Consider the following 9,628-nt stretch of genomic DNA (forward strand, 5'->3'; position numbering starts at 1 on the left):
CTCCATCTTCCACCACTCAGGGTGGCAGGCTTAGGAGTGGGAGAGCCTATCACAGCCTGGCCAGACGGAGCTAGCTCCCGCCCTCTGTCTATCTATACCTGCCTTTCCTGTTCCTCCTTGCTTGTGATTCTTCTCGTTTGGTTTCCTGGCCCTGCTGCAGCTTCTTGAACTATTTGTCCCTGCTTCATACTGACCCTGGCTTACTGACTACTCTCCTGCTCTGCGTTTGGTACCTCGTACACTCCTGGTTTGACTCTGCTTGTTTACTACTCTCCTGCTCTGCGTTTGGTACCTGCGTTTGGTACCTCGGCTCATTCACCACTCTTGTTGCTCACGGTGTTGCCGTGGGCAACTGCCCCATTTCCCTTAGCTTCTTTGTACCCTTGTCTGTTTGTCTGTCGTGCACTTATTGAGCGTAGGGACCGTCGCCCAGTTGTACCCCGTCGCCTAGGCCGGGTCGTTGCAAGTTGGCAGGGACTGAGTGGCGGGTAGATTAGGGCTCACTTGTCTGTTTCCCTACCCCCATCATTACAATATAGGTGCGGTCGGCCAAGTAGACTCTGCAACTGGGGAAGAGGTATTGGAGGTGGATAGGTAGTTTATACTAACATAAGTGAGTGGTGAGCCTATCAAAATTTATTGTCAGCACATTTCTCACAAATCTCGTTGTGGGTGTGAAACATTGCAAGAATGTACCCACGTATTTTGTCTTGTTCTTCTCAGGTAATGAGTGTAGGAAGTATGTGTAACCGCAGTGGACTGAGTGTCAGCTGTCGGTCCATGAGAGCAAGCACTCATTAGCCCCTAGCGGTTTGGCATTTCTACATTTAGAACAAAAGGGGGCATTTATAGGATTACATTGACTATCTGTGGGACATTACAACCCTCTGTAGATAACTGTTTTAAGATCTCGATACAACCGGGATCATTCTCTTACATTCTTTTCCAGAGTGATACCTGACATGAGGATAGGGTGGGGATATAACCTGTACTTGTCCTACCGGAAGTGGAGGTTTAGGTACCTGAGGTATCAATTGGGGGATTTACATTTAAAGGTAAATATGTCCCTAACTGCAGTGTGTTCTTCTGATTTCTTACCTTGTGTGTTTATATCTGGTTCTACTACAAATGTTGGCACTAAAATATTTCCCTTTCCTTTTCATCACTTTCTCTGATACCTCCAACCAAGCTTGTACTTTCTCTTGAATCCCTTTTTATAGATCCAATCCTTCTCACTTACAGCCGATTATACATCTTTCCTTTCCTCAAAACCTCCCCTATTCCTTCTACCGCCCATCATCCCTTCTGTGGTCTCACTAAATACACAGCCCTTGTCCTCCTCGCTTTTTCTTGGCCCTTAGAACCAAATTTGCTATTTAGTGAGCCCATTTTATTCCCGACCGCCACCTATAGGGTAGCAAACACTAATTCTTGAGGTCTAATACTGAAACTATTTACCTAAGTTCCCCTTATCCTAAAAATATTAACCTAAAGTTCCCTTATCTTTAAGGATACGTTTTTTACTCTCTGGGATCAATATTTCAAACACACATGAAATAACACCGCAAGTAAGAACAATACTGAAGCTACTATTCTGGCTATATAAACAGCAGTGAGTACCATTAATTCCTGCGTGACAATTAGATGTTAACACTTGCTTAAATGTACTAAAACCTTGTTCTGGTTTAACCAAAATATTTAGGTCTACGAATTCCAATACCCTCTTAAAACTACTACTTATAAAGTTACAGAACATATACATACTGGACAAGACACCTATTGATCTCTGGCTGCAATCACCTCATGTGTGCAATTCATAGAACCACAGAGATTACGTAATGATTCAATCTGGATGGCTTTATACAACCCCACTTCTTGCTGCCTCACTGAGTAGATAGTCAATTCCTCCGTTTCAGTGTTAGGAGCACCCAATAGTCAGGCCAGACAAATCAGCTGAATCCCTTAGGTTAGTCTAAGGGTTGTCCCATGGAACAAAGTGCCTCTAAAAGCACTCCTTACATGAAACTAACATTTTTCCCCATTGGAAGCTATTTTTTTTTTTTTTATAGATCTGAAGTTATTCCAGTTACAAGTCCTGATTAGTGTCCCCTGCTGTTTCCTCATCCTGGGTTAGTGCATGTCCTTTGAGTGAGGCTTTCATGATCCATGCCGCCTCTGAAACCAACATACTTTCCTTCCTATATCTGCAATGGTTTAAATGAACATTACCAGCTTCTCCCCAGAGTAGATACTCATACTGATGTCTTATGAGCCTCCATTGAGAATGACCACCCTTTATAGTGCAGCAACCACGAGGAAGAGCTTCCCAGGAGGATGGGAGCAGTAGTGAAGTGCACGGTGTATGGCCTGAGGTATCTGTAGGAATCTCTACCTCTCCTCCCTCGCTCCTTCTCGGGCTGGCACAGTGACAGGGGGGCTGCACTATGGATGATGGTGGTGATAGTCTTTTCCCCCGTAGCAACTCCCGTGATGGTGGTAGTAGTATGTGTGCGCCTGGCAAGGTGGTATGTGGGGTGCCCTTGATGTTATGCAGTGCAGGGACCAGACGACACAGGGGATTTGAATAACTCACGTTTACTGAAGAACTTTATACAGTCTTCCAAAATGGAGGCACGTTATCTTCTGTCCACTTCAACAGTTGAGGGGAAGAAGGGACCAGTGGGTGACCAATGAGGGTTTCAATTGTCCAGCTATATCTAGAAATCATTCACTTTTCCAGCAGCGTGTGTAATAAATGAACTCACTTTTCTCAGTGATGAGGGTTGTAGTTGAGTGACTTGATAGACACTTCTTATATTAATTGTGGCGTGCGGCAGAACCGGTAACAGCGCCAGCAGGAGTTCTGAGGCCCAATATTATATAGACTTCTCCTCAGAAACAAACAGACAGCTTTTCAGCTAAATAATACTTGCTGTGGTGATGATAGAGATGATATGCTGGTTACAATCTCCTTACTGTTCCTCCTCTTGCATTGGGCTGCAGGTGCTGAGACCTGTTGCCAGTTGAAAGGATTGTATTAATCTGCTGTGTCAGAGCAGCTAGCAGACATGTCTGTCTCCTCACAGACACGACCCGACTCCTCTGTGCAGACTGTGAGACAGCGTCAGAGTGAGGCTCTCGGGCTGTAGCCAGGCTCCACCCCCTTTTCAAACAATGCTAGATGTACAATGCACCCTCTAGTGGCTCCCCACTGATACCTTCATCCTTCTCTTCAGCTGGTGAACAGCACACTGTGTGAAAAATAATAAAGACATGTAAAACACATACAATGCATGACATACAAATAACAGGGAACCAGAAGGGTATCTTCTGGGATGCTGCATACTCCCGGACTTAAGACAAGACGTCCTCGTCGTTTTCTTGGATATGAACAGCCTAAAAGATGTAAAAAGGGTTAACATGAAATGCAAACATCTTAATAACATTGTATTCCTGTATTCTTGACTCTCGAAGGGGGAATAGGGGCGAAGATTTCTTCTGTAACAGTTGGAAGATGAGGGGCAGAAGTCTCAAGTCAAGATGAGCGGCAGTGTCCAACAGTTTATGGCACTTAGGATATGAGGGGCTCTGGTACGTCAGAGTCTATGGGGATATTCCCTCTTGAACGTAACAAGGGTTGGTAGGCTTCGGCCTAACTTGGATAGGAATAAATGAAGAAGGGGCTCTAGAACATAAGAGTCTTTCTTGTTCCCTACTTGCAATTATATTCAATCCCTAAAGCGAACTGGTTTCACTCCTTTAGTGGTTCTCTCTGATCTCCTGACAGGTTCAGGTACAACAACAGCAGGTACATGATGTGATCTGTCCTCTGTGTGAGTTGTAGACACTGTAGGTGTAGGATCAGGTGCAAGGAATGACAAAATTGGGGTAAACCACCAACTCAGTGGGTTCTTTATGTCCAAGTGTTGCTCTTGAGTTGAGGACTCAGTAGTTGTTGCTTCAATAGCTTCAGTTACTTCTGGTAGATCAATTGCAACTGGTTCTTCAATTGATATTTCCTGTTCAATGGTAGGCAACTGTTGATCTTGTAGGCACAGTTTAAGCCTGTTACGGTGGACAATTTGCGGTTGTTTACCATCTCTTTGGATCTCATAGATATCTGTTCCTTGGTATGGGACAGCCTTGATGGTATAAGGGATTCTTTCCCACTTAGTGTCCAATTTGCTGGTTCTTTGAAAGTTTTTCAACCAGACAAGGTCTCCAACTTGAAAGGGTTTAGCATTAGCATGTTGGTCATAATCATGTTGTTGCTTCTTTCTCGCTTCTTCCATCCTAGCTTCAACAATTTCATTTGCATCAGCCATGCGTCTTTGGTGTTCACTCACCCACTCTGTGGTTGGTAGAGGGTTCAAGTCATCTGGAACGGACACATTCAATGAAATGTCTGAAGGCAGCTTTCCTTGTCTTCCGAACAATAGGAAGTATGGGGTGTAACCTGTGGAGGCTTGCATAGTGTTGTTATAGATGTACACCAACTCAGGCAAATAATTTGGCCAGACAGCTCTCTGATGAGGCGGTAAAGTTCTGAGCATCTCAATCAGAATCTGGTTCATCTTCTCACACAACCCATTTCCTTGGGGATGGTAAGCGGTTGTTCTTAGTTTCTTACAGTTGTACAGCTGACAAAGTTCCTGAAATAGTTGGGATTCAAATGCAGAACCTCTATCTGTCAAGATCTTCTCAGGACAGCCATAGGGTAGAAGGAAAGTTTTTAGGAAGACTGCAGCGGTGGTCTTTGCTGTCAAGTCCTTTACTGGTACTGCGACTGTGAATTTGGTGTAATGGTCGATGATGGTCATGGCATAGGTGTATCCTGTTCTACTTGGCTCCATTTTCACATGGTCGATGGCCACGATCTCCAGCGGTCGATGACTCACGATAGGATGCAGAGGGGCCTTTTGGTTTGGCTTCTCTCCTCTTGCTAAGGCACAAGCAGTACATTCTTGACACCATTTCTCGACATCACCTCTAATTCCGATCCAATAGAATCTTCTGCGAATTGTAGCTTCTGTCTTTTGAACTCCAAAGTGTCCAGACTTGTTGTGGTATGCCTCAAGGACAACTTTGGCATCTCTCCTTGGGATGACAATTTGGTGCAGCCGATTACTGGTGATGGGATCCAGCACTCTCCTCAGCAGCAGACCATTCTCTTCAAAGAGACGTTTCCTTTGTCTCCAAAGGCGAAGTAGTTCTGGGTCTGTGTTGCCTCGGCGGATTCTAATGGGTATTTTTTTGGTATCCAGGTAGTCTAGGATATCTCCAATCACTCTGCTCTCAGCTTGCAACAGGGCCCATTGTTCTTGTTCTGGTGACTGCTTCTTGGCCTGTTGGGAAGAACAATGTACCTGGGTTTTGTTGTTGATAGCATCAGGATCTGCAAAGCGGTTGTAGAATGCAGGCATCTCTACTTCCTCTTTGTGGTTGTCATCATCAGGATTCTCCGGGTCTTCTCCTGTAGGCAGGCGGGACAAGGCATCCGCATTGATGTTGGACTTGCCTGTTCTGTATTTGACCACGAAGTTGTAATTTGCTAATCGTGAAGCCCATCTCTGTTCTAAGGCTCCCAGCCTTGCGGTGTTCAGGTGTGCTAGCGGGTTGTTATCTGTGAAGACAGTGAAGGAAGAAGCGGCAAGGTAGTCCTTAAACTTCTCTGTGACGGCCCAGACCAATGCAAGGAACTCCAGCTTGAAGGAACTATAGTTCTGATCGTTTCTTTCAGCTCCTTTGAGTGCTCTACTTGCATAGGCGATCACTCTTTCTTTGTCTCCTTGTTGTTGGGCCAGCACTGCACCAAGTCCTTGGTTGCTTGCATCTGTGTAAAGATGGAAGGGCAGGCTGTAATCTGGGTAGCCCAGAATGGGTGGTTCAGTCAATAATCTTTTCAGTAACTGGAAGGCAATTTCTTGTTCTTCTTTCCAGTTAATGGGAATTCTCCTCTTCAAGTGTTCTTTAGGGTGCCCCCTCAAGAGTTCTTGTAGCGGTTCAGCGATGCGGGCAAAATGAGGAATGAATCTCCGGTAGTACCCGGCAAATCCGAGAAAGCTTCTTACTTCCTTCACAGTGGTAGGTGTAGGCCAACTGTGGACAGCAGCTATCTTCTCAGGATCTGGCTTTATGCCTTCTGCGCTCACTATATGTCCCAAGTACTGGACTTGAGGTTGGAGGAGGTGACACTTGGAGGGTTTGATTTTTAAGCCATTTTTGGTTAGGACCTGGAACACTTCAGCTAGATGCTTGAGATGATCTTCATAGGACTTGGAGTAGACTATGACGTCATCCAGGTATAGGAGCACAGTCTCAAAGTTCCTGTGACCTAGGCATCTTTCCATCAGCCTTTGGAATGTTCCAGGAGCATTGCACAGTCCGAAGGGCATGCAATTGAACTCGAATAAGCCCATTGAGGTGGTGAAGGCTGTCTTCTCCCTATCAGCTGGAGACATTGGTACTTGCCAGTAACCACTTGTGAGATCCAGTGTAGAGAAGTAGGCAGCTGATCCCAGGGCTGTCAGAGATTCTTCAATCCTTGGAAGAGGATAGGCATCCTTGTGGGTAATGTTATTAATTTTTCTGTAATCCACACAGAAGCGAAGGTTGCCATCTTTCTTCCTGACAAGAACTAGTGGTGCAGCCCAGGGGCTGTGACTTTCTTGGATGACTTTAGCCTCTTTCATGTCGTGGACCATCTGCTTCACGTCTTGGTATAGGGCAGGTGGTATAGGCCTGTGTCTTTCCTTAATGGGAGGATGAGTACCAGTGGGAATAGTGTGCTCAATGTCTTTTGCTCTCCCATGGTCCAGAGGATGCTTACTGAAGGCTTCATGGTTATCCTGAGCCACTTCAAGTACTCCTTGGATCTGGTAGGCAGGTGTTGTTGCAGTTCCCACATGGATTTCTCCCCACCAGGGTGTTACTGGTGCTTCTTCTGACGTCTTTAGTTGCTGTGCAGCCTGTTTAGCAGTGACAGTTGGAATGTCCACCAGGTCTTGCACACTGAGTTGGGACAGCTGTGCTACAGGGTAGTACTTCCTCAGGGTTACTGAATGGTCTCCTAAGTTGAGAAGACGGATGGGTACTTTCCCTTCGACCACAGTCACTAAACTTCGGGCAGCCATAACCATTGGATGTTCATCTAGTGGTATTGGTTCCACTAGGGCTTGGTAGTCAAGTCCTTGTAGGCCTGAACGGGCCCGACACCATAGCAGTGTTTCTGTGCCAGGTTTTAGGGTTACTGGATGGTGGTCCTTGATGCGAGCTCTGCAGATCTCTCCTCTGGCGTTGGTGAATCGCTGTTGGGCAGCCAGTACACGGATGGTCTTGTGTATTACCTTCTGGGCAGCCTGGGAAGCCGTGGGGACGGATTGTCGTAGGGCCTCTAGCATTTCTCCATAGCAGTGCTTTAGGATGTTCATTCCCAGAATTACTGTGGGTTGTCCTTGATCTTTAACTTTGATCACGAGGACTCCTTGCTGAGGTAAGTGCACTCCTCCCACTTGGACAGTAGGCTCCCAGTACCCGTGCAGAGGTAGGGACTGGCCGTTGGTAGCGATGACGTCTAACCAGGCTTCTGGAGGTTGCATCAGGATCTCGCTACTCCAGTGTTGTTCAAAGGCGGCCCGCTGGATGGTTGTCACTTGGGATCCCGTATCCAGGAGGGCAGCAAATGGTACTCCATTGATGCGGATGGTAACTTCTGGACGAGGTCCGACAAACCGTGGCAGCCATTTTGGATCTTTGGGACCTATTATTTCTCCTCCCGAGGAATGGTCCTCTGCCTCGGGAGACGTCCGTTTAACGCCCAGCATTGACGTTCTTGGTGACCTATCTTATGGCAGTGTCTGCAGGCAGGTCTCCCATGTTCATCAAAGCGATCTGTCGACGTTTTGTTGGGACTATTGCGGTAGCCCTTGCTAGGACTATTTGGATAACTGTCTCTAGATGTTGGCAGCTCACATTTTACTGGAGAGCTAGCTTCTAGATTCTCCAGTCGTTGGCAGACTTGCTCCAGGCTTTTGGCAATGAGTTTCAGTTGATCTTGGTACTGATCTCCTCCAGCTGTGATTTGAGCCTGTGTAGCCTGGTAGGTGATGGGCTTGCAAGGTGTTGGATATGGTGCTACCGGGGCAGGTTCCTCTTCTGCCTCTTTAAGAGGGGTGGCAGCCCTGACTGTTCTTCTTCTGGGCCTTCTTTCTAGTACCTCTATGGCCAGTTCTTTAAACTCATGGAAGGTGCTGTCAGGGTTCTGGACGGACATCATTTGTAGTTGATGACTCATGGAATCTGAGGCGACTCCTTCAATGAACTGCTCCCTCAGGATTCTGTCTGCTTTTTCAGCCTCATGGGGGTCGGCTTGTATCATGGCCCTCATGGTCTCCTGTAAGGAAAGAGCAAAATTTCGGAGTGTCTCACCTGGTTGCTGAACTCTGTCCATGAACCTCATCCTGAGCTCAGAGATGGATTTGGGCTCAAAGGTGGTACGTAGCTGGACCAGGATCTGATCCACAGCCTTCTTTTGGATACGTGGCCAGGACTCCACTTCTTTTAGGGCCACATCTTGTAGTTGTCCCATTAAAATCTCTACCTTCTGTTCTTCTGGAATGGGGTAGAGGCGGAACATGGCAAGCATTTTTTTTCTAAAGTCTTTTAAGGTGTGTGGTTCACCTTTGTAGTGGGGCAGCCATGGGGCCCCTGCATAGTAGGGCATGGACAGCGGCATGATGCAGGGTGCTGCAGCAGGTGTTGTTCTTTCTGTCATGGCCGGTGTAGTGACCGTGCTGAGAACGGGCTCTTCCGTGTCACTTGAGTCCGACATTGTTACTGTCCCTTTAAATTTTTCCAATGTCTATTATTGGCGCTCCCGGACTTTTAACTGAGTCGGGGGTCTTGTTAAAGGTGCTCCCGGACTTTTTATTGGGTCCGGAGTGATGTCCAGGATGCTCCCGGGCTTTTTATTGGGCACCGGTGGTGGTACAGCAGGGGTTAACTTGATGGCCAATTGAATCTGGACTCACCGATGGTATGCTGTTGCTTCCCTCTGGGCTGTACTTTGTTACCGGGCTGTTCCGTTGCTCTCCTGTGATGTTTTTGGGAGAGTTGCTGGTTGCAGGGGATCCGCGGTGGAGGTGCCGTGCAGAGGCTTCACTCATCCAAGATGGCGGCGCCTAGCAGTTTTCGGCCGTTCCCTCTTGCCTGTGCTGGATATTGTGAGTTCCTATAATCATCCAGATGGTGGCGCTAGACTGGCGCCGCAGGTTAACCTGTCTGGAGCGGGTAAATGGAACTGTGACGCAGCAGTTTGTGAGGTAAAATGGCGGATTAACCCCTTTTGGGCTGGAACTGCCGGGAAACAGTGATTTTAACCCCTTTTGGGGCTGAAATAGTCTCTTGCAGCTGCGGTTGCAGCTTTGTACGGTGGGGGCCAGGGCTTTGGGACAAAGTCTCTCTGGTTTGGGGCCCACATGAGATTTAAACGTATCCTGTTCGTGACGCCAAAGTTTATATGCAGCAACCACGAGGAAGAGCTTCCCAGGAGGATGGGAGCAGTAGTGAAGTGCACGGTGTATGGCCTGAGGTATCTGTAGGAATCTCTACCTCTCCTCCCTCGCTCCTT

This window comes from Rhinoderma darwinii, chromosome 12 (genome assembly GCF_050947455.1).
Source record: "Rhinoderma darwinii isolate aRhiDar2 chromosome 12, aRhiDar2.hap1, whole genome shotgun sequence".
In the NCBI taxonomy this organism is placed as follows: Eukaryota; Metazoa; Chordata; class Amphibia; order Anura; family Rhinodermatidae; genus Rhinoderma; species Rhinoderma darwinii.